Source organism: Chelonoidis abingdonii, chromosome 18 (assembly GCF_003597395.2).
Source record: "Chelonoidis abingdonii isolate Lonesome George chromosome 18, CheloAbing_2.0, whole genome shotgun sequence".
In the NCBI taxonomy this organism is placed as follows: domain Eukaryota; kingdom Metazoa; phylum Chordata; order Testudines; family Testudinidae; genus Chelonoidis; species Chelonoidis abingdonii.
In genome coordinates this window covers 13380741-13404254 of record NC_133786.1, presented here as the reverse complement: position 1 = coordinate 13404254, position 23514 = coordinate 13380741, and the positions used below count along the sequence as shown (strand labels likewise).

General features: G+C 50.4%; 1 protein-coding gene across 2 annotated transcripts in view; it reads right to left on the bottom strand.

The window, feature by feature from the left end:
- NECTIN1 (nectin cell adhesion molecule 1) overlaps positions 1–23514 on the bottom strand; it is a 152718-nt gene that overhangs the window by 37206 nt on the left and 91998 nt on the right. The window lies entirely within an intron of this gene.

The following is a 23514-nucleotide window of genomic DNA, read 5'->3' as shown; positions in this document are numbered from 1 at the left end:
TGCCTTGCATGGTCAGCATGAGCGCAGATGGAATCCGAGGCATAGTGTTCTCCCGTCATTTGCACTAGTGTAAACAATGGTGCACGGCACAGGGGAATGGGGAATGAGATCCAGATAGTCTCTCCTTAATGGGCTGACCGGGCCCTGTCTTGCTTAGCTCCCAACCAGGTTGCAGGGCTGCAGGCGAGAATGTGTGTGAAGGCATTTCGCAGTGCGGAGAATCAGCCACTGGGTTGCTGCAAATCGATGCTCCATGCCCAGTCTTGAGCCTGCCGCACAGAGTTAACCCCACAGTGCCCAACATGTGTTCAAAACCCTACACAGCTCCGCAGCTCCGATGAATGTGCAAACAGATCTTTGTGTTTCCAGCTCAGCTTGTGTCACGCCCCCAACAGTGCAGGCTGCAGCATGGTGGCTCAACCCCCAAAGAAGGGGACGGCCACTCTAGTGGGGGTCCGGAACTATGGAGCAAGGGGCAGCTCTGAGAAATCTCTGAATGCAGCAGAGGGCGGACGGGACATTGCTGGGCTTTCTGTGCCAGAAACGTCTCTGGGCCTGATTCTCTGGGGCCTTGCAGCTCCATCATCTTGTGTGCAAAGGTGGTGGTGGTGGGCTGGGTTAAATGCTTCAGCCACGGGAATGGGCAGAGATTCCTGATCCAATATCGGTTTATACCCCTTTGGCCCAGGTATAAATGACTCCACTGGGTGCAGGGTAGGGGGATAAGCAGGCCCTATATTTCCTCAAATAAAGAGGAGGAAGGGAGCAAAAGGGTTAATAACCAGCAGATTACGGCCAGAACAGAGACAAGGCAGGGCTGTTATTCCTGCATTGGGCACCGTGGAACTATATAAATAAGGAGGAATTTTAAAAGCAAGCCCAGGCTGTTTGCCGAGGTTCCTTGTTTATGTAACTGTCACTTACACAGCTGCCAGCCTCGCGGAGAGGGTAGACTTGCCATTGTTCAGGAAGCTGCTCCCAGCTCTGCCTGCGTTGTTGGTCTGCAGCTCGGCGCCCCACCCGAGGCATTCAGCAGAAATCCTCATCTCACCCTGAGCCCAACCACTCCGTGCAACAGAGACGCACGGACCCCCCCATCCAGCCCAGCGAGCATGCTTGGAGTACTGCAATCTCACAACCACGCTGCTCAGGTTCACCACTGACAGAGTTTGCTATGGTCACTTGCCCTGGTGCCAGCCTCAGCATGGCCTAATTTGGTCACTGAATCTGAGCAATCTCCTACCAGCCAGCACCCAGGGGCTGATCAAGTCCCAGAGGAGAGCACAGCCTGGCACCCAGCCGACAGGGCACCGATTGCACTTCTCTTCCACGGCTGCATGTCCTCCCAGCCTGTTTGCCTCGCTCTATGTTCACTAGCCCCAACCAGCACTGTGAAAACAACTCGAGGGGGCAGTGGAGAGCCGGGAGTATGGCAAATGGGGGGCAGACCCCTCCCCCAGGCTTCTGCTTTGAAGAGAAAACCCATCTGCCACCGGATACGCCCAGGTGTTTGACATTAGCTGAGATTTCATGCACATTCTAACCTGGGCAATTGCTTTGACATCCAGCTCAGGCAGTGGCAGCAGGTACCAGAGGAAACATCATCTCTGACCGCTAAAGACCTTCCTCCCCTTCTTCCCCAGCATAGGAGCCATCAGTGGTTAAGTAGCTGCTGGACTGTGAGAGTCTCATCTCCTCTGGAATGCAGTTTGACCCCTGGTGACCTCCGATTGCAATTCCTCTTTGAGTTCGCTCCAGCAGCCGCTAATAAGGATGGAGTTTTAGGCTGGGTAATCGCAAGGGGAGCAGAAAGTTAACCCAGCAAGGCCTGACGGAAACAGCAGTTGATCTTTGGAAAATATATTTGGCATCAAGAGATCACCAAGCACTTTGCAAAAAAAAATAAATAAAAGCCTCTCCTATATAGGTGGCTTTGCCTGTGCCAGAAAAAGCAGACACTTCTGGTGGGGAGCACAGCAGCTGTTTAACAGCATATGTCAACACCAGGCAACAGTCCAGGGGGACGGGGACAAAGAGCTCTTTATTCATTTTGAAGTGCAAGGGGGATTTAGCAAGGAAGTTTCTGCAGTGATGAGCACAACACAGACAGAGCTAGATCCTTTGCTGGTGGAAACCGGCAGGACTCCATTGCTCTCAGTGTAGCTATACTGACCTACCCCAGAGCAGCCCCCTTAGCTTAGACTGGATTCCCTCATGGGACTTAGAGCACGCGCTCGTACACACACTTACAAGTCAGTCAATCACAACATAGCACAGAAAGGCCTGAATTACAACACTTGGATCTAGATCCAGATTTAAAACTCTCCATGTTTGTGGGGGTTTGGCTCTGGGGCTTCTGCTTGGGTCCATCTCGCCACACAACTACCTGTCACACAAGGCCCCAAGAAAGCCTGCTGGCAACCCAACTGCCCCCCTGGAGAACCACATGGCACCTGTGCAGCCAGACAGCACACAGGCCAGGCCAGAAACCCTTTCATTTGCTCTCCAGCCCAGTCCTTGAGGTGGCTGCCACAGCAGGGCTCAGGCTGGCATGGGGGGATGTAGATATTGCTGCCAGGGACAAAGGCTGCAGCTTCACTTGGCCACCGTTGTGTGTAGCTGGCACTCCGAGCCTCCATGGGGTAACCAGAGCTCCCAGGCAGGGCACTTCTTTGCCAGGCCAATAAATGCAGCCCTGTGGGGTCAGCCCATGTGCAAGGAGCAGACAAGGCCTCCAGGGGACTCCTGCTGCTCTACCTTGATCCTATTTCCTCAGCCAAGAGAGTGGGCAGGGACCTAACCACACCTTGGATGTGCCTGGGCAGTGCACAGGTATTTTGGGGTGTGGGCGGTGTCATCCTAGATCTGTGTGGTGCCCGAGGGGGACCATGCTCAGGTGTGGCCAGCGTAGATAGACTGTGGTATTGCACTGCGGCTTGCAAGGCTACATTGGAGCAAACCCATGTGTCAGGTTAGGGTCAGCCAGGGAGCTGTTCAGTAGGTCCAAGGCTGAGATTAAGGAGCCATGGGAAGTTTGCTAAGACATTGACCCCAGGGGTCAATCCACCCCATCAGCTGCCTGCACACTAGGACTTGACCAGACAAGCCGCTCCATCCCAGACAGTGAATTTCCAAGGGATGAGACACACAAGGAGAAAAATGAAGAAGGACCTGGTATAAACCTGACAGCTCATCCTGTGAGCCCCAGTGACACCCCCAGCCCAGCTCTGGGAAGGAGGGAAGCAGACTCAGCCCCTCTTCTATCTGATCCAGCGTATCCATCCACTTCCAATGCTCAGCTCATTGGGGCATTTATACTGGCTCCTGCAATCCCATCTATTGCCCACTGGCCAGAGTCTGCTGCTTCCCAAGCAAGGCCAGCAGCACAGAGCGTCAGCTCTGGGGAGGATGGGGCCCAGCGATGGCGAATGTTTCCCCCCTTCCTCCTACCTCTTAATTTTGGTTCCGCTTCATCTCCTCCTAGCTTAGCAGAGAAATGAACAATCAAATCCCTTTGCTAATTTATTTTTTTCTTCTGCACTTTTTCGAGGAGGCGATGGCACTTGAAATTGCCTCTCTCGGAACTAAGGGGCCAGATTCTGATCTCGGTTATGCCAGTGTAAATCCAGAGAGACTCTAGGGATTTCAATGCTCTTACTCCAGATTTATGTCATAGCAAGAGCAGAAGCCAGCCCCCTAATCCGTCTCTAGCCGTTGATACTCCATGGATCCCCAGGAGAGTGCATTAGGGTCATGCTATTACAGGCAGCCTCCAAATGAATTTGGAGAGATAGGGGTGCCACTGCTCCTGCTCAAACTCTTATCGTTTGTTTTAATAAAGTTAATTTGCTTAACAACCTTCCAGCTGCACTCCTGGGGACATCTCACTCTCCGCTCAGCCTGGGCTCAATCCCATCAGCTTCCGCACAGTTCCATGAGGGATGAGTCTGGCTCAGGAGATAGACCCTTGCTTGTGTTTGTCTGGAGACCCCATCCTCCTCTCGCTGGCGTCAGTGACCTTCAGAGAGTTAGCCATGATGTAAGGGAGCAGAATCAGGCTTCAGGCAGCGTTTTAGGTTTGTACAGCACCTGGCACAATTGGGTCTTGCTCCATAACTGGCAGGTGACAACAGCAGCATTGAAAAACAGAGGCTTCCAAATAGACTGGGAGACACTTCGCTTACCAGCCATTGCTGCAGCTGCTCTCTCCTGCATGCTTCCCCACCACTGCTCCATCTCCAGCAGCTTCCCAGATACCCAGGAGACCCTCCAGAGCCCAGACAAAAGAATCACAGGACTGGAAGGGACCTTGAGAAGTCAACTAGTTCCACCCCCTGCCCTGAGCCAAGGCCAAGTAAACCTAGATCATCCCTGACAGGTGTTTGTCCAATCTGTTCTTAAAAAGCCTCCCATGATGGGGATTCCACAGCCTCCCTTGGAAGCCTGTTCCAGAGCTTAACTACCTTTAGAATTAGAAAGATTTTCCTAATATCTACCCTAAATGTCCTTGCTGCAGATTAAGCCCATTACTTCTTGTCCTACCTTCAGTGGACACAGAAAAATTGATCACTGTACTCTTGCTAACAGCCCTTAACGTATTTGAAGGCTGTTATCAGGTTCCACCACTCAGTCTTCTTTTCTCAAGACGAAACGTGCTCACTTTTTAAAATCTTTACTCACAGGCCAGGTTTTCTAAACCTTTTCTTCTGTTTGTTGCTCTGCTCTGGACTCTCTCCAATTTTTCCTGATGTGTGGCACCCAGAACTGGACAAAATACTCCAGCTGAGGACACGGGACAACTGAGCAGAGCAAGACAATTACCATCCATGTCTTACACACAACAGTCCTATTAATACACCCCAGAATGATATTGGCCTTTTTGCAACTGCATCACAGTGTTAACTCATGTTCAGTTTGTGGTCCACTCTAACCCCCAAGTCCTTTTCAGCGGTACTACCACCCAGCCAGGTATTCCCCACTTTGGAGTTGTGCATTTGATTTTTCCTTCCTAAGTGAAGCACTTGACACTTGTATTTACTGAATTTCATCTTGCTGAATTGAGACCAATTCTCTTATTTGTCAGGGTTGTTTTGAATTCCAAACCTGTCATCCAAAGTGCTTGCAATCTCTCCCAGCTTGGTGTCACTTGCAAACTTTTATAAGCATACTCTCCACTCCATTATCCATGTCATTAATGAAAATATTGAATAGTACCAAAGACAGGAGTGACGTCTGTGGGACCACACTAGAAACTCCGTCCCAGTCTGACAGCAAACCAACGATAACTACTCTTTGAGGACTAACTTACTAAAAATCAAGATGTATCACATAGCTTCCCCCCGTTCACAAGGCCAGTAACCTAAAGTCAAAGAAGGAAATTAAAGTTGCTTTGGCATGATTTGTTCTTCACAAATCCATGCTGGCTATGCCTTGTAAACCTGTTATCCTCTAGGTTCCTATACACTGATAGTTTAATAATTTGATCCAGTACCTTTCCAGGCAACAAAGTTAGGCTGATCAGACTCCTTTCTGTTCCCTTTTTAGAGACAACTATTGTGTTTGCCCTTCTCTAGTCTTCTGGGACCTCACCTGTTCTCCATGAGTTCTTAAAGATACTTGCTAATGCATCTGAGATTGCTTCAGCTGCACCTTTAAGTACTTAGGGTGAACTTCATCAGGCCCTGCTGACAGGAATGTAACTAACTTATCTAACTACTATTTAACCTGTTCTTTCCCTGTGTTAGTTTGCATTTCTTCCCCTTTGTTGTTAGTATCAACTGTGTTATGTATCTGGTCACTGGTAACCTTTTTAGGGAAGGCTGGAGCAAAAAAGGCATTAGACACTTCAACATTCTTCCCCACTGGGCAGAGAACTCACACTCTCTTGTGTCTTTCAGTTGCTCCTAATGAATTTAAAGAACCTCTTCTTATTGCCTTTTATGGCCCTGTTGAGATGTAACTCATTTTGGGCCTTAGTCTGTCTGATTTTGTTCCTACCTGCTTGCACTGTTCTTTTGTTCTCCTCCTTAGAACAGCCTTATCACATCATCCCAGCAATCTCTGGGAGTGGGACTGGGATCACCAGCCACCCTGGAAAGGGGTTACATTTCTCCTCTCCCCTAGGAGTGTTGGTTGGCATCAGGCACTGAACGTTGCAGGGAATCTCTAGTCAATTTATTTTCAGCATCCTAGCCCTCTGGATGCTTTGGAGCGCCTTGGAATAAGAACAAAGCTGTTTGATATTCACAAACCTGGATTCTGGCGTCACTGCCTTTCCTATTGCTTGTCATGTGCACAGCTCCTGATCAATGGCTCTGAGGTTAAGAGCCACTTCCCTTAACCTGTGGAAGCATCCAAGCTCATGCATAGCAATAGCAGCTGTAATGTTTTCCTAGGCTGCCCCTGCTATGACCCCTTGCAAAGAAAGAAGAACCATACCATGCATTTCCCTACCACCTTCCCTCTGAGGATCTTTGCAATGCTCTTGGGAAACTGTCATTGCTATTGTCACTAGTGAATCAAATGAACCATGATGTAACTTCATATGCCAGAGGTAGACTTGGCCCACTATCACTATTTCACCAAAGGGAAAACTGAGGCACGGAGAGGAAGAATGATTTGTGGAAGGTCAATAGTAGAACCAGGAATAGAACCCAGGAGTTCTGACTCCTAGGCAGCTGGCAATTACTACTAGACAACGATCCCCTGCTAGAATGGGGAACAGAATGCAGGCATCACACCGTACGGAGGATGCCATTTTGTAGAGCATGTATTTCTGCATGTGGTCCACGGAGGTGCTCCGTAACTAGCTCCTGGCCCTCAACACTGGAAAGGTTGGACTGTCTCAAGTGAGAGGTGACTTGAAGGTATAAGTGCCATAATGGGAAGAAAATACAGGGTCCTACAAGGCTCTTTTATCTTGCAGAGAATGGCAGAAGAAGAACCAGTGGCTGGAAGCTAAAGCTAGATGAATTCAAGTTAGAAACTAGGGACACATTTTTAACAGTGGGGGCGATGAACCAGAGGAAGAAGCTACCAAGTTTCTCCCTCTCATGATGTCTTCTGATCCAGACTGGGAGAGGTACTTCAGCCAGACACAAGTTCTGCTTTAGTCAAATGTGTCACTGGGCTCAGTACAGGGGTAAATGTAATGGCTTGTGCTTACAGATCAGACCAGATTATCTAATTGCCCCTTCTGGCTTTAAACTCTATGACTCTAGTCCTCTGGGGTAATTACTAGACAATGTGCTGCTCCCAGAGCAGGGAACAAAACCCAGCAGTTCTGAATTTCAGCCCCTGTTTTCTAACCACTAACCAACATTCCCCATCCCAGAGCCAAGGCCAGAAAACAGGGGTAGTTCCCTCAAAGCCCTGCTCTACCCATTGGACTACTCTCCCCCCCCAGTCAATATCATTCCCTTCCCCACTACATGTGGATGCTAAGGGAAGGAGCCTTGGCATTCTCTGTCTCTGGGAAAGCTGCCAAGCATGCAGCATCCCGGAGATGGGAGAGCCCCCAGAAGACTCCATGGAGAGCCCAGAAAGCATAGCACTGCTCGGCGCATGCTCCTTGCAGCTTTGTGAGCGTGGGGAGTGCTTCCTCCCCGGGAGCTGGGTTCCACTTGCTCTCCCAGCTCCATCTATTCTGTTGCTCAGATAACACTCTAAAGGCAGGTCCTTGGCGCAGTTTTTAGGTCAGATATAATTGGGAAGCTGTCGCGAGGAGCTATAAAACCTCAGTTAATACGCTGGAACTATCTAGTTAAATGCCAATTATAAAACCCTATAAGCATCTCAACTCAAATATATTAATAACATAATTAAACATTTATTGCTTATGCAAATTAAAAATTAAGTTAATCGGACAGCAAGGAAACCCCAGGAAGTGACCATTTAACAAACTAATTTCTATTTAATTATCATTCCGCCCCATTACAAAAGCCCCTGTGATGTTATTTTGGCCTGGTTTGTAATGCTGATTTGAGTGATTCAGACTCTGCTCTGCTCCAGCTGTTGGGATCAATCTGACTGACCTACCTCTCTGGTGCCACTTGCACAGCTGGCAGCATCTGGATGGGACCCACCTCCTTCCCATTTCTCCCCTCCGGCTGGTGAAACCGCAGTGCCCTTCACTGGGTGTGTCAGTGGCAGAATTTACACCTCAGATCCCACCTGTCTCAGTCTAAATATTGTGTAACTAGGCTGTGTGGACTGGCTTCTCTGCTGAGCACCCATGACTCCAGCAGAAGCCACTGGGACCCGCGGGTTCTCAGCACCTTTGAACATCAGCTGTGAGTTTATATAAGGAGGGGGCAAAATACGCTCACACTTTCAGGGGGGCTGATGGGAACTTTGCAGCTCAGGACCATCTGTAGCCATAACAAGGGTTGCATACAGAGACAGGGAGCAGGTGGGCAGTGAGCCCCTCCCCCCATTCATGCCTTTCAGAGGAAGGTCCCTCTGGCTGGCTGGCTGTCACCCCCATGGGGGTTTGGGGAATCTGCCCCTGACAGTCTCTAAATGGCCAAGTCCAATCACCTCTCTGCATTTCAAGGGAAGGAAAAATCATTTGGAAAGGGGAGGGGGGGCAGGTAGTCCCAGGAAGCACCAGTGGCCAGCTGAGAAGCAATTTGTGCTGCATTCCATCCCCTGAGCCCTGATGGGAACCAGATACTTCAGGGAAAGAGATTTGTGACTGGAACCAAAAGCTAATTTTTACCTCTGGAAGGGCAAGTAGGGAGGGGCTCTAGCTCTCAAGCCAGAGATAGATTCTCTTCACACTGAGGCAGCAGCCTGGCACATATCCCATGCCAATCTCCTGAACCCTGCACGGCGGCCCTGGCTGCTGGATGGCCCCTGGAACTGGGGCACTCGCCTTTCCCTCTGGAGATCCAGGCTGAAGGCACTGGGGGCATGGAAATGTTGGGCTCAGCCTAGAACTGTCTGGGGATTTGTCCACAGAATGCAAACCTCTCACACAGTTCAGAAGAGGTCTGAGGAAGAAGGGGGTGCTACTGGCCAGGGCGCAGAGGCATTGGCTGGGGCTCAGGACTGGAACAGAGGGGGTGCTAGTGGCAGGATTGAGGGACATCAGTAGAGTTACATGGCAGACCGGGCCTCTAGGCACCCCTCACTTTTCTGAACCCAGGTAGATTGACAAACAGAGGGGAAGAAAGAAACATCCTTAGGCAAGGAGACCAGAGAAAGGGATTCAGAGCTCTCCCAAGTGACACTATCAGGAGGAGAGAAAGGTGGGTGGGGTACCAAGAGCATGCCAGGGGTGGAATGGCCATGAGTCTCAAAGCGATTTAGGCACCTAACTCCCATTGATCTGGGCCAATGTGCCTCCGCATCCCAAATTTCCCCTCTGCAAAGTGAGCGGACAGGCACTCTGCAAATGGCAGGGAGCATTCCTAGGCTTAGCTGCTGAATGCAGGTGTGGCAAGTTAAGCTCCTGGGGTGAAAGGTGGCATGTCAGAGCAGCGGGCTATGATGATCGTTATTACAGAGAGGTGGCTGAAGGTACATTGTAGAAGCCAGCAGCTGGAGAGGGGGACAAAGCCTGGCAGTGGGAAGTGAAGTGTTCTCAGTCCTACGGGATGGAGCAATTTCTCAGGAGAGTAAAGTCTGTGGGGCCGGAGCTGGGTGGAGAGACACCCCTCCCTCCCCGTGACAGGCGATCAGTTAAACCTGACAGGTGTGAAGTTGGCAATTTTCTTTTCAAAACTGCCAGATAAACAGGCAGGCAGGAGTCAGAGGAGATGGAGAGGAACAGAGAGATAAGGCGAAATGGAAACATAAAAGATGGGAAAGTCAAGCACATTGCTCAGAGAGGCCAGTCATGGTTCAGAGGCGGAGACGAAAGGAGCGAGAGTTTTAACACTACTGTGTGTGCAGCCCCATGCTGCCAGCCAAATGCGCAGCAACTGAGCTAGGAAGGGGCTTGACTCCCAGGCAGCACCCCAAAGAGTCCTCCTGGTCCTTGTCAATTGCACAGAGGAGGCAACTTTAGATGCCACGGCTTGACATTTCCTCAGGAGGTTTAATTGCCACTGAACAGCCTCCTGGGCTGTTGGGCACAGTTCAGAGCCATGTTTTCATGGGGTGTGTGGAAGATGCCTATTTTGTACCCATGTCATTTTTCACTCCCAAATTCTGCACTGAGTAGATGCGATAAAAGCCTGATCCAAAGCCCATGAAATCAGGGAAGGGTCACCCACCGATTTCAGTGGGGTTTGGATCAGGCCCTGCAATTGCAAACTCTCTGCACAGAGAACATGTCTCACTCTGCATTTGCATGGCTTGTCAGTGGAATTCAAACCTAGCACATTCTGCACAGCAGCATCAGCGAAATGTCTTGAGATAAAGGTTCAACCACACTAGCTGGTAGCAGTAGTAGGTTATTACCCTTTAGTAGACCAGTCACTAGAAAGTGATGTGACATGCTGTGCAACTGGTGTATTACACTAGCAATGCATGATGGATATTTATGGTGCTGTGTATGTGATTTTTCATATCTAATATGTATTGATCATCCAATTTGTGCACATGGATACTCGTACAAATGCTTGGTTTGTGAGTGTAACACGTGTGTGCAGTTTTGCCAGAGGCCTTTGGATGCCTGGCTTGTGAACATCTGGGGCCGTGTGCTGTCTGTAATTTTGGTTTGGTTTTTTTCATATTAGGTCATTAAATGCTTCATTGCAATGAGATCTGCTGCATGCTGGGACAGTGTGCCAGCTCCCCATCCCCCAAATGCACACACTTTCTCTTGTCTCATCATAACCGTCACTAACGAAGGGAATTCCAGCCTGTGCAGGACTCCACAAAGAGCCACATTACTTCACAATCTCAGTGCAGGGGGCCCTAGGCTGGATGGTATTTGCATAAAGCAAATTTCCTATTAAAAATACTTCCCATACAAATCAAACTCAGCTTTGCAGATAATCTGAGAACAGAAAAAAATGGAAATTCATCAAATACATTTTTCACTACAAATAATTCACCCATTTCTGTTTAAACTGATATTGGTCTCCCTTGACTCTGGATTAGCACTACAAGACTGACTGACCTGGTCTGACTGCATTTTCCCTGTTCTGATTTGACTCTGGACTAATTCTGGATTGTCTCTTCTCCTGACGCTGGCCTACCTCTAGGGTGACACTCTCCCAGATTGATTAGATTACCATTGGGTTCATCTTAGTCTGGACTGATTATGGATGAGCTCTGGATCAGCCTTGTTCTGGACTGTCTCTGGACTAGCTCTGGACTTGATGCTGGACTAGCTGTTCCTGAAAACTTTAAACCTACATAGTGGTATTTTCAATGTAAAGAATCCCAAAGACTTTCACAAATGCACATGCAGACAGGATGTCCAAAGAATCACTTTTCTCCCCTCTGACGGGACTGCAGGGAAGGAACACAGCAGCTATTCAACAGCACACAACAGGATGGGAAAACAAGAGGAATCCTGCATTGGGTTGAAACTCCCCTGGGAATGTAGGGAGGCAAAACTCAATCACCCACACAGGAATTTGTAGCTAAACATTGGACTCTTTCCAGCTTCTCCACAGGGCCGCCCAGAGGATTCAGGGGGCCTGGGGCAAAGCAGGGGAGCCGTGGCGCTTGCACTCACCCAGCGGTGGTCTGGGTCTTCGGCAGCATTTCGGTGGTGGTGGGGCCCTTCAGTCATTCTGTGTCTTCAGCAGCACTGAAGGGCTCCCCACCGCTGAAATGCTGGTCGAAGACCTGGACTGCAGCTGGGCCAGGGCTCACAGGGCCCCTGTGAGGTCCGGGGCCTGGGGCAAATTGCCCCACTTCCCCCCCATCTGGGCAGCCCTGGTTCTCCATGGGATCTTTAACCATAGCAAGGGTCAAGCTGAGATGACTGTGGAGTACCTCTGCATTGATCCTGTCTAAATCTGAGCTGATTGTGGTCTTTTTGGGGCATCCCTCACCATAGGGTCTAAGTATCAGTTTAGCCCTGGGTTTACACTGATCTAGATGGACTCTGTGCCAGTGGAATCGACCTCCAGCCTTTACTCTGCCTAAGTGCACTCTCCTATAGACATGGCTAAAGTTCCAGTAACTCCTCCAACACTGGCTTTGCTGAGCCTGCAGCACCAATGGATCCTTGGGGATCTCCTTGATATCGAGTGTTGTCCAAGAGGTGAGGGTTAGGAACATCATGGAGGAGAACTCCCTCCCCAGAGCCCCGATGCTCCAAACCGCAGGGCAGGCAGGTTCCCTGCTTGCACTGAACAGAATTCCACACTCACTCGCCCGGCCGCCCAAATTCAACCCGGGGAAAAGGCAGGCAATGCCATTAAAGCCAACAGGGATGGACGTGCTTACACCGGCTGTGAGTCTGGCTCATTCTCTTCAATAGAGTCATGCGCTGAAGCTGGCCAGGCAGCGCTAAACAGAGACGACTTTGACAGGGCCAGATTCTCCCCTCCCTGACCCCATGCTGACAGGGGTGTAACACTACTGACTTCAGTGGGGTGACGCCTGATTTACCCTGACTGGAGGCTCATATTACAGACAGGACCCACCCATAGGGCTGCCTGGTCGTGCAGGGGATACCATCTACACCTTCAAGCCTATTGCTCCAGGCCTAAAATTAAAGCTCCCAGCCACAGCTGCTCCCGCGCTGAGGCCAACCTCCCACAGCTGCTTCAGCACTCGCTGTGCTCCGTGGAGCAGTTCCAGGCCGCCTGCCTTCGCCCTGAGACAGAAACCTCTGAAGGAAGCACTGATGAAAGGAACCAGAACCTTGCTAGTGCTGGGCTTGGCAGCACTGGTAGGACAGGCTGTGCCTGGCAGTGAATAAGGAAGCTGAGCTGAGCAGGCAGCAGGGGTGGCAAGGAGCATTCTGCGGGTGCAGTGAGCTCTGCAAGGCCTTTGCATGTGGCACGGAGTGCTTTTGATGGACTGATGCCAGGAAAACTTCTCTAATGGCAGGGACTGTAGCCCTGGGCACACAGTACAGGAACCAGAGGCAGGCTTAGCTTCCTCCCTGGCCATCTGCTGCACTGATGGATTCACTCCCTCGACCTGGCGGGATCGCGCTCTCCAGATGGGGGAATTCACGCTGCATGGCCATCCAGCCCTGGGCTCCCCACCTGTGGGGCCATCAGTGCCACCCTGACCATACCCTGCAGCGATCACCCTGTCCCAGATGGCAGGGAGAACTCAGCCCGCGTGAATGTTTGGCTCCCAGCAGCTTGGCCTAGAGGAACCAGCCCAGGGGAGGGAGAATTCGATCGTTCATTCCCATTCATCTCCCAGCTTCACTGATGTAAATCTGGAGTCACACTACTGGCTCCAGATTTACACCAAGATCAGAATCTTCTGCAGCCAAATCTAGGCTCCTTCACATCAGCTTGTTCCTCACCAGCACTCTTGCCCATCAGCCGGGCTGTGAAAGTATCCCTTGCCGCCAGCTGTGACAGCCTATAGCTTGCAAAGATGTAGCTTTAGGAATACATTCAAGCTGCCCTGCCTGCCCACCATCTTTCCCCAAGCTGTGTGCGTGTACACACACACACACACACACACACACGATTTCACTCACAACTGTGTTTTTATTTTATTCCAGAGAAAGAAAACACTTCAAGGCACAAGACAGGAGCTCCGGCTTCTATTGAGCACAGCTCCCTGCAGTCCAAGCGGAGAAGCAGCCCCATGCTATGGGCTTTATCCATCATCGCTCAATTGGAAGCCATGGCCTGGGAAATGAGGACAGCACTTCCCTGGAGTGGTCGCTACCATGCACAAGAGCAGCAGGCCCCCACCTTCTATCCCTGCCTTCTTTCCAGCTCGTAGCCCAATCTGTGCTCCCTTATCTCCCGCTGAACTTGGCTGGCTCTGCTGAACCAGCTGTTAGGAATCCTATTATATATGCCGATACCCCATACGTCAGTGTATTAGTCTCTGTTGGTGCTGCTGACTTGAATGATTGCAACTGAAGTGATGCTGCTTTGCAGACATCTGCTGTTCCCAGGTGAGGGAAGGTGAGAGCAGAAGAACCGCCAAACAATGGAATAAAGATACTGGCACCCGACTTGGGGGCAGTCACTGCCCCATGGCCTCCCTGCAGCCCTTCGGCCACTTGCTGACCTTTTCCTTCCCATGCACTTTTGCAAGACCACCTCCAGCCAAATCAGTATGGACAGACAGATTTCCCTAGCTGCTCCCCAACTTGCCTGGAGGTGATCTGAACCAACAGGACCCCGGCTGACATTCAGAAGCACACGTCGTTGCTCCTGCCGCTGAGATGGGAACCTATTGGTGCATCAGCAGCGAGGTGAGGGCCCGCGTGCACCCACATTTGCAGCGGGGAGATAGTTATTCTTTAACCCTCTCTTGAGCTGGCCTCTGGTGCTGGAGTGCCCCCTTCTCCTGTGCCAGCCCCAGTAGGGTGCCTTTGATGAACACTGGCAGCACAGTGCATGCTGGCCCTTCCCAGCCCCGATCTGGAGAGGTTGCCCTCAGCCTTACAAGCAAGCCATTGATCAGAATTTAACTGCCACCAAAGCCCTGATTAGTCTCAAGCCACAAAGATTCCCCACTCTTAGGTCTGTGGCATTCATACCCCAGCTGAGCCAGTGGCTCACCCCACTAGGGGCTATGGGGGCTGCCTTCTGGATATTAATGTCTGGTGGGGCAGGACTGAATTTACTGCACAAATACTGCTTGGGATTCCTTTGGCTCATCCCTCCCCTAAAGCCTCCCAGATTAACATCCCTCTCCAAATTCCTGCAGGTCCTTAGAACACCTAAAGGAGAGCATCTTTCCAACCACCCACTCCCGAAAGATCCCCCCTGGGTTTTACTCTGAGCCTGGTGCAGGGTGGAAAGGCTCAGTCCCTGAGCTGTGCACAGGCCATAAAGCTGCAGCTACCAATCATACACGTACCTTCATACTGAGTCCCAGCCCCTGGGTTCAGGGGGCTCCTGGGAATGTGGGATGGCCCGGGCCCAGCAAGCTATGGAGCATGCTAGTGACCAGTGACGGGCCAAAGCGAGTTCCCAGTCTGTGTAAGAGACTGATCCAGCAGGACAAAGTTAATCCCTGGATTATGTTGACCATCTAGATGAAGTCAATGGGAATGGCCCATGCTTGTTCTAGGTCCGAGCCCCACATCTATACACCATCACCCAGGACTTCTCTGCCTTTCCCGTACTGCAACCCCTCTTCCATATAAACCTCCCGCCCCTGCTCATCCCCCTTCTCATACCCAATACGAGAATGGCAGGGTGGTCATAACCCTCTGACTCGTGTCTGTGACCTCCAGGTAGAGAACTCCTGGGTCAGACTAGATCTGAGGCTAAAGAGAGACAGACATCTTGGGGTATGAAGGATTAAATCCAGCACTGCCCATTGCTTTAAGGGGAGCCCCAGCTCTAGGTCGTCATCTAGGGAAGAAATGAGACAACCCCCGAGTCAGGCCAGTGCTTTGCAAACTGCATTCCTGGTTCTGATGTAACCTCCCCATAGGCCCTGTTGCACTGAGACCAGACGGGTGCCAGCTGCCAGCATGCTTCATTGAAGATGGGGAACGAACCGTGTGAGCTGAGCTGTGCAATGCAGACTAACTCTCCACTCCACCCACTCACACACACACAGCCCAACCCAGCTTGTCTGTAGAACAATTCTGTACTGCAGCGCAAATCAGCTGAGTTGAGATCTGGATCCGGCTGAGTTCAGATTTGGATCAGGATCCCACTCCCATTCACCCTGGGGTGCTGGGACCCTGGGTTTTGGTTCAAGTTCATCTCTCATTAAACAGCAATAGGCAGTCAGAAAAGAAAGCAAGTGCTGCCTTCTACCAATGGAGGAAACTGTGCTGGGACTTGGCTGCTGAGAACCAGTAGCCAGAACAGTGTGTTCCTTGTCCCACTATGGTCAGGGCTTTTGAGCAAAGCCGTTCAGTGCGATCTAGGGAGATCACTATGAGCCAGGCAATACATGCACTAGAGTCAGTTGCAAGACTCCAATTGGTTTCCCCACATGCTTACTGAGCTCTTAATAGGGGTCCACTCTATGGGTATCAATGGCAACACTCCCATTGACATCAGTGGATGTAAGAACAAAGCTGCTCTATTTGATCATTATCTATTGTATGTCACTCTCTAGCTAAATCTCTCTCTCTCTCTCCAAAGACAGGAGGCTCTGCGTGAGCCGAGGAACAATGACTTCCTGGCAACCTGTTTGTAGGTGGACAAACAGACAATGGGGGGCAAAGATGAAGTTTTTCCCTATGGAGAGATCAATCAATAGGCCCATAGTGATGTAGCCTCCAGGGTCTTGTCTAGCAAGGCACCCTTTAATGTCTGCAGGGCATTGATCTCTCCAAGCTCATCCCGTGACAGTCACGGGTTCTGGGTTGGCTTCTTTCCCTTTGGATTGCAAGCCATCCCCTTTCAAAGCACCGTATATCACAGAAGAGATCAAGACAACTGGAAAGGTGCAACTTCTTCGGATTTTGTTGCATCCAGCCGCACATTGCAATGCCACAACTTCGCAGTCGAAAAGGAAAAGCACTGCTTCTTTTAAAATTCTTTATTTATCAAAAAGTACATTTCTTTCCACAGCTGAGCCACTATTTTTTTTATACAAGTAAAAGGGAGGGTGAAGCAACACCCCCCAATCAGAACCATGAAAACATCCTCCCCCCAACCAAAAATTATTACAAAGGATGGAAAACAAAACAAAAAATCATAAAAGCAAATTCAGTCCGTTACATTATTATTTTTTTTTTTTACAAAAGCACTTACAACATAGATTACAAAAAAATGCAATGTTTTTTTTTTTAGGGTTGGTTTTTTATTCCACAATGATAATTACAGCAAGAAAAAAAAAAGTCACTGGAGTTAAGGGACCATGTTTGGAAAGAAAAGAAAAAGCGAGTCAGATCAGCTGCAGCAGCTCTCCATGGATGCCCATTTACACCAGCTGAGGATCTGGCCCCTTATATTCATTACATTTACATTCACCCTTAAGTAGATCACATATGGAATGCCGCGCTGTGCGAATGTATGGAACAAGTCCCTTCTGTAGGGCTTCATCTTGCAACCTTTGCTCATGGATGGAATTCATCCCATGCAGAGGACCAGCCCAAGACATTTCAGCCCAGATCCTCAGCACAATGGCAGTTTGGTGCCTACATATCATTGAGGATCTGGGCTGTCCCCTCTTATATCTTACTTAAACCCTGTTTTAAGGGATAACATGGCACCTAGACTGGTGCTGACTCTTCGGCACGGTGGTGAATCTCAGACTGTGCCATTGCTTTCAACGGGGCTCATTCCGGTGAGTAACGGCTGCAAGTTTGGCCCTTTGTAGAGAGGGGGGCCAGTTCTAGGAATGACGGTTGGAGGCAGGATTTGGATGGGAGCAAGTTGACCCAGCCTCATCCTCTCCCCTCCCCCATTCCCTGCCTCTCTCGGTGGAAGGGGGTGCTCTGCAGGGAAGCGCATTCGTATGCAAAGCGAGTCACTCTAATTCGCTACAGATCATGTCAAAACAGAAAAAGAAAGTCACAAACCAGGGGAGGGGTAAAGTGCTATCATAAGCCACCTAGGACACGGAGACGCTTCAGTGCACACAGTGCTGGCAGCGTTCCCCACAGCGCCTCCTGCTGGGAGAGGCAAGGACTGGGGTAGCCACAAGCGCCGCACATTCAATGTTCCTGGAGCATTCCCCACCGCCCCTCCTGCTGCTCTACTCTTCCAACAGCTGTTGGATTGGGCTGGGACTGCAGAAACTCTCCATTTCTCTACTGGCCAGTGTTTCCACAGCATTTCCCACTGCTTGGCCTGGAGTAGCTCAAAGCATCTCTCCAGCCAGCACTTCCACAACATGCCCTGTACTGCTTCCGGTTGGGAAAAAGAAACTGGGACTGGAGTAGATCCCAGCCCCCACTTCTTCACACAAACTCCGAGCAGCAGCGCTTTGTTTGGAAAGCCCTTCTGGCATGCTACAGACCTGTCTACCTACAAAACTCAGTGGAGACTGCACCCCCTTTCTCTCAGCCCTCCTCCTCCAGCAAGCTGAGACTGGGAGGCGCATTGCATGGGTGTATGAGAACGAAGGAGGAAGTGGCCCCTTCTTTTAATCATGCTCCCGTCGCTATTTGCTATACTGTCTCTCCCCCTCAGCGAACTGTGCTGAACAGTCATTGAGTTTCTTTCGATGCTGAGCCAGGAAAGGCTCCTCTGTCCCTGCTATCTCTGCAATCAATTCAGCTCTAACATTTGGGTTTTTGTTTGTGTTTGTTTGTTTGTTTGTTTGTTTCCCAAAGAAAACTTCAGATGGAGTTTTGTGTTTTGTTTTTTTCTGGCTTGAATAAAAATGATTTACAAAAACACAGGAACAAACCACCAAACAATCTTGTAATTAAATCAGAGAAAATAACATCACTGGGGTGAATTGTGATGGATAATCCCAGACATAAGCCCCAGCAGGAAAACAGCTGGGGCGTTTTCATACGAATAATACAGACTCAATTTAGTTTGCAGAAGGAGACATGTCTGCCCGCGCGCAGCTCACTGTGGGAGGGAAAGGGACGCTGGCACATAGCTCAGACCAAATTCACCTTCATTTCCGCAACAGGCCATCTCCTGACCCGGGAGCCATATAATGAGGCCTTTCTTTACCTGTCCTGCTGTCCTCACCTTCTCATTGTGATACTGAGTCTCAGATGCTTTGTCTCTCCCCACTTGTCTCTTTCCCTATGGCAACTGCCTGGAGAATAATTCCTGGGCTACCATGTCAGCGGCAGGCTGCTTGTCTGCAACCTCTTTGCCCATATCTTTGCCTGGCACTAACAATCCCTTCTCCCGTTGGACTTTCCAGGGACCACTGCTTACACAGGGCTGGCTAGGGCTGCTCAGATATCTTTAGCAAGCTCTGGGATTTCCCTGTGGGCAGAGACGTGTGCAATATCACGTGCAAGGATTGGGGTTCTATGCACTTACCCCAAAGGTCCCTTCCAGTGTGCGTCTTCCCCATGCTCCCTAGGCTGGCTTTCTTTTCTGTGGCCTGCTCTTAGGGGCAGGGTGGCTCTGACACATGGAGTTACCAATGCCATGGAGAAGTGGAAACCATGCAAAATCAGTGCCACAGGTAAACTCCTGAGCAAGGCCTCCTGCCCATCTTTGGCCAATGGGCTCCCCCTGAGCTGCAAAAATACAGTTTCTGAGTCCCTCTGCACTAGTGCATAACAGTCTCTCCTGGGGGTAAGTCAGAGGGGCTGTGGATGGAAGGGGAAGGAGGAACACACATGAGAGGAAGCTGTAGGGAAGGGGCAGAGCAGAACTACTTGTCTCCTGCCTCCACGGAAATCTGTGCTCTTTTGCCTGGTTAACAGAGAGGAAGGTTCGAAAGCGGACTGTACTGGAGCGTTAAGCCCTAGCTCTGCAAACTGTCCCCTAGGAACTCATTCCCCATGGCCATAAGGGCAGCTAGCCCTGGAACTTTCACTGGAAATAGACCTCCTCCCTCAGTAATACTCAGCAGTGGAGGCCACCCCAATGTATCTTCCTGGCCTTCTCCAGGGGTAAGAAGCCTGGGTTCTCTTCTGGGAAAATCCCTCCTGGGGGTCTGGGAAGCAGCTCCGATAGCCCTCACTAAATAAGGGATGAGGCGCTGCCAGAGACGGACCCATTAGCACCATGGCCTACTCCTGCCCCAGGAGCAGAGCCCGTGCCTGGCCACAGAGGACCAGCAGGAGAGGGCCCTTTGGCAGCCATGGAGAGATCGCTGCTCTGAAGAGTCTCCTCAGATTCATAGCCATGTCTCAGGAAGGAGAGAGGCCTTGGCTGGGATCAGCAAAGCTGTCTAGGAGATTTGGACGCTGAGCTCCCATTAAAAGGAATGGGAGTTGGGCGATGGAATCCCACTGGCACTTTGAAAAGCTCACAAACTGATAGACTTTAAGGACCATCACGATCATCTAGTCTGACTTCCTGCACATAGCAGGTCACAGAACCTCACCTGGTCACTCCTGTAACAGACCCCTAAGCTCTAGTGTGTCTCATTGGCAGGTCCACCTCACTGGGCTGTGGGGCTCAAGTTGCTGGGGTGGGGACAGAGTATCAGTTCTAAACCATTAGTTCCCATGCAGCTCTGGGACACAAAACAAACAGCGTCCTCAGTTTAGCCCCCTACGCATCCCCCCTGCACAACCTTCCTGCCGCGACAGCCACCTTCGACCTAATTAGGTGGGAGAGTGCCCCCCCTGCCACTACAAGCAGAAGGCTGGACTCCCAGGGATGGAGATTAACCCCAGAGAGGGAATGGATCTTGTTATCGTATCCCAGCAGCTCTCAGACAAATTGTCAATCCATAATATTTCATGAGACAACTTATTCCTCGCTATAGATTAACGGCGAATCGTTTAGGCTTGCTAATTAAGGCCCCAAGAGGGAATCTTGTCCAATTAACTGACCCCATAAACGGTCACCCTTTCAGTAACGAGAGCCAGAAGCATCCTTCTTTTGAGAAGGAGGGGGACAGAGCTGGGTGACCTGGGTTTTTCCATGGCCGTAGGGCCCAGACCTGCCCCCGGTGATAACCTGTCCCCACAGCGCAAGTCAGTGGGGTGCATGGGACCACCTCATACTGTGGAATGAGCAGCTTTGAAGTGTAGATCCCAAAAAGGACATGCTGATGGCAAAGGGAGGTGGGCCCCGCTTGGTTCAGAGGGGAGGCGTGCTGCTAGCCAAGCAGGCAGGGCCCTGGTTTGGGGTGGCAATGCATGTTTCCTCCTCTCCTCTTTTCTACTGGCCCTAGTGTAGTCACAGAGACAACAAGTCTAACACGACCCAATGGCTGGAAGTTGAAGCTAGACAAATTCAGACTGGGCATAAGGTATAGATATTTAATAGTCAGAGTAATTAGCCATGGGAACCATTTACCCAGGGTGACGGTGGAGTCTCCATCACTGGCCATGTTTTTTCTAAAAGATCTGGGAGTGAGAACTTGGCTAGGGCCCATCTCTAATGTCTGATGCACCGTAGAGTACAGAACCACCAGACCACCTGAGGTGACAGCAAGGTTGCAGGAGGGTAAGCGACTGACTGAGATCCAGCAGGAATATAATGTTACTTCCTCTGCTCTGTTTTTATCCCAGGACTCCATGTGTCCACCATATGCTGGGAGTCCCATATCACAGTACTGCACCTTCATGCGATCTGTGCTGCTATCACTAGACAGGACTGGCTGAGGCCTTGACTCCCTTTGGGTCTGCGGGTTTACAAAACCCCTTTAATCGGTACCGAATCAGATGGATGCTGGGGATTTCATCTCCTTCGTGGGGTATGTGCTCAGTAGTACGAAAAGAGAAAACCAACCTTATGTTGAAATGAGGGTGGAATTCGATCTCCTTGGGTATGGATTCACCTGACAGTGATGGATAGGCCACCTAAAGTTTAGTGGCTTCTCTGAATGCCTTGAGCCGGATCTCTGGAGAGAGTCTCTCTCGAGATCTCCAGGACATCCTGCTTTCGATAGAGACAGCAGCACCCCAAGAACAGCCACTCTTGGAGTATTTCCACCAGGAAGCATAAAAACCACCAGGAAAAGCCAGAACAATTACAACTAGGGTGACCAGACATCCCAATAAAATCGGGACCGTCCCGATGCTTAGGTGTTTGTCCTGCGTCCCCACCGATCTTTGGTCGCTCCGCCGGCAGCACTCGGCTTTTTTTTTTTTTTGCTCCACCAGCAGACCCCACTTCCCATGTGTCCTGATATTTTTTTCCTCTCATCTGGTCACTCTAATTACAACTGAGTTATCTGATTTACCATCCCCGCAGCAGGAATGAACTCAATCAGCCGAGGGAATGGTCTGGGTCAAGTCTGACTGTACCTGACTCAAGCCAGAAACCGTGGGTCGGGCTTTGGAACAGAGTCTGGCTGAAGCTGGATGTGGGATTTTGGTTTGGATTATTATAAAGGGTCTGAGTCTCCATTCTGCTGCCCAGCTGTATGGCTATGTTTATGGTATGAAACCCAAGTATGGCACCGGGGGAGAATTAAACCCATTACAATACACCTCTGAAAACGGTGATCTCTTTTTAAGTCATTTAGCCATTTGGTAAAGAAACATAAAAAACAAACACCTAGTGAATCCTGCCTTGGTGGAAGGTCAGTGTCAGACCGACAGCCCCGGAAACTGAAGTCTCAGTTAGCCACAGAACAGCAGGGGTAGCAGCAATCCAAGCTTCCCTCCAACCTCCCCATCACATCTCAAGGGGGGAAGAGGAGATCAGCACACGGCTCAATCAGTCCTTGGCCTATCAGCCTCCGAAGGGGCCATTCGATGCAGGCTATCAGTGGCCGTAAGGGCCAGGGTCATTACTATGGGAGATGTGGCTGGCAACACTGTCACAAAGGGGAAGGATGTAAACTGATGACTGCGAAGACCTAGCAGTTTAAATACAAAGGGCCCGGCCTGACGCCCGTTGAAGTCAACGCAAAGGGCATTGGAGCTCCCCTAAAGAAATGGCCCACTGAGCTGGGTGGCATCATGCCAACCGGTAGCATATTTGCAGGCAGGGAACTCTCCCCGTCACTGTTGCACATGCAGAGGACACAGCACGTGTCGGAAACAGGGTGAAATTAACTCCTCCTTGGCTGACACAAAAAACCCCTCATGTCTTTAAACAATATGGACACCCAGCAGTGACCAGCGGCATCACCACGGCTAGGATTTCCCCCCCACACTTTTCTCTTTTCCTTTTCTTTTTATTGGTTTGTTTTTAAATACTGTCAAAGGATAATAAATGGTAGGAGGAAAACGGCAGCTCCATTTCCCTGTGCCAGTAACAGCCCCATGGGCCTTGGATTTTGCTTAGTTTCCTTTGTTTCTTATTTGTTCCTTACACATTTAACACTGAGACTCACTCGTCACAGGCACATTGTGGGGAATGGAAACACCCCAAAAAAACAAACAAAAGGGAAAAAAAATCCATCCGATATGGCATCTAGGTCTTCAATGCTTTGTGCTTTTCCCCTCCTTGGTCCTCCTTTTTTTTCCCCTCCCATGGACTCCCCTAACCCCCAAATAAGACAACATACAAACAAATTCCAGTGTTTCGGGGGGCATGGAGCAGGAGGGATCTTTGGGGAAGGACGACTGGAGACACTAAGACACAAACGAGGCATATTATACAGGAGTGGGCAGTAGTAGTTAAAGCAAATAGTCACACCGAAGCCACTGATCAATACAAACACCACAAAAGGGGACAAAGTCGGTGGGAGAAATTTAAAAAAAACAAACCAACCAACCGAAACAACCTCCCCCCAAAAAAACGATCCATAAGCAAAGCTACCAGCCCCTCCCTCCCTGCCCCTGTCGCCTCCAAGTGAGTGGCAGGTGTCTCAAGTCTCTGTCGAGCTCCCTTGGGCCAGGCAGCAGTGGACGTGCATGGATGTGAGCGTGTGTGTGCTATGCGTGTGCGAACGGCCCTCGGCCGGGGTCTGGAGGGCGGGGGGGGAGCGTGA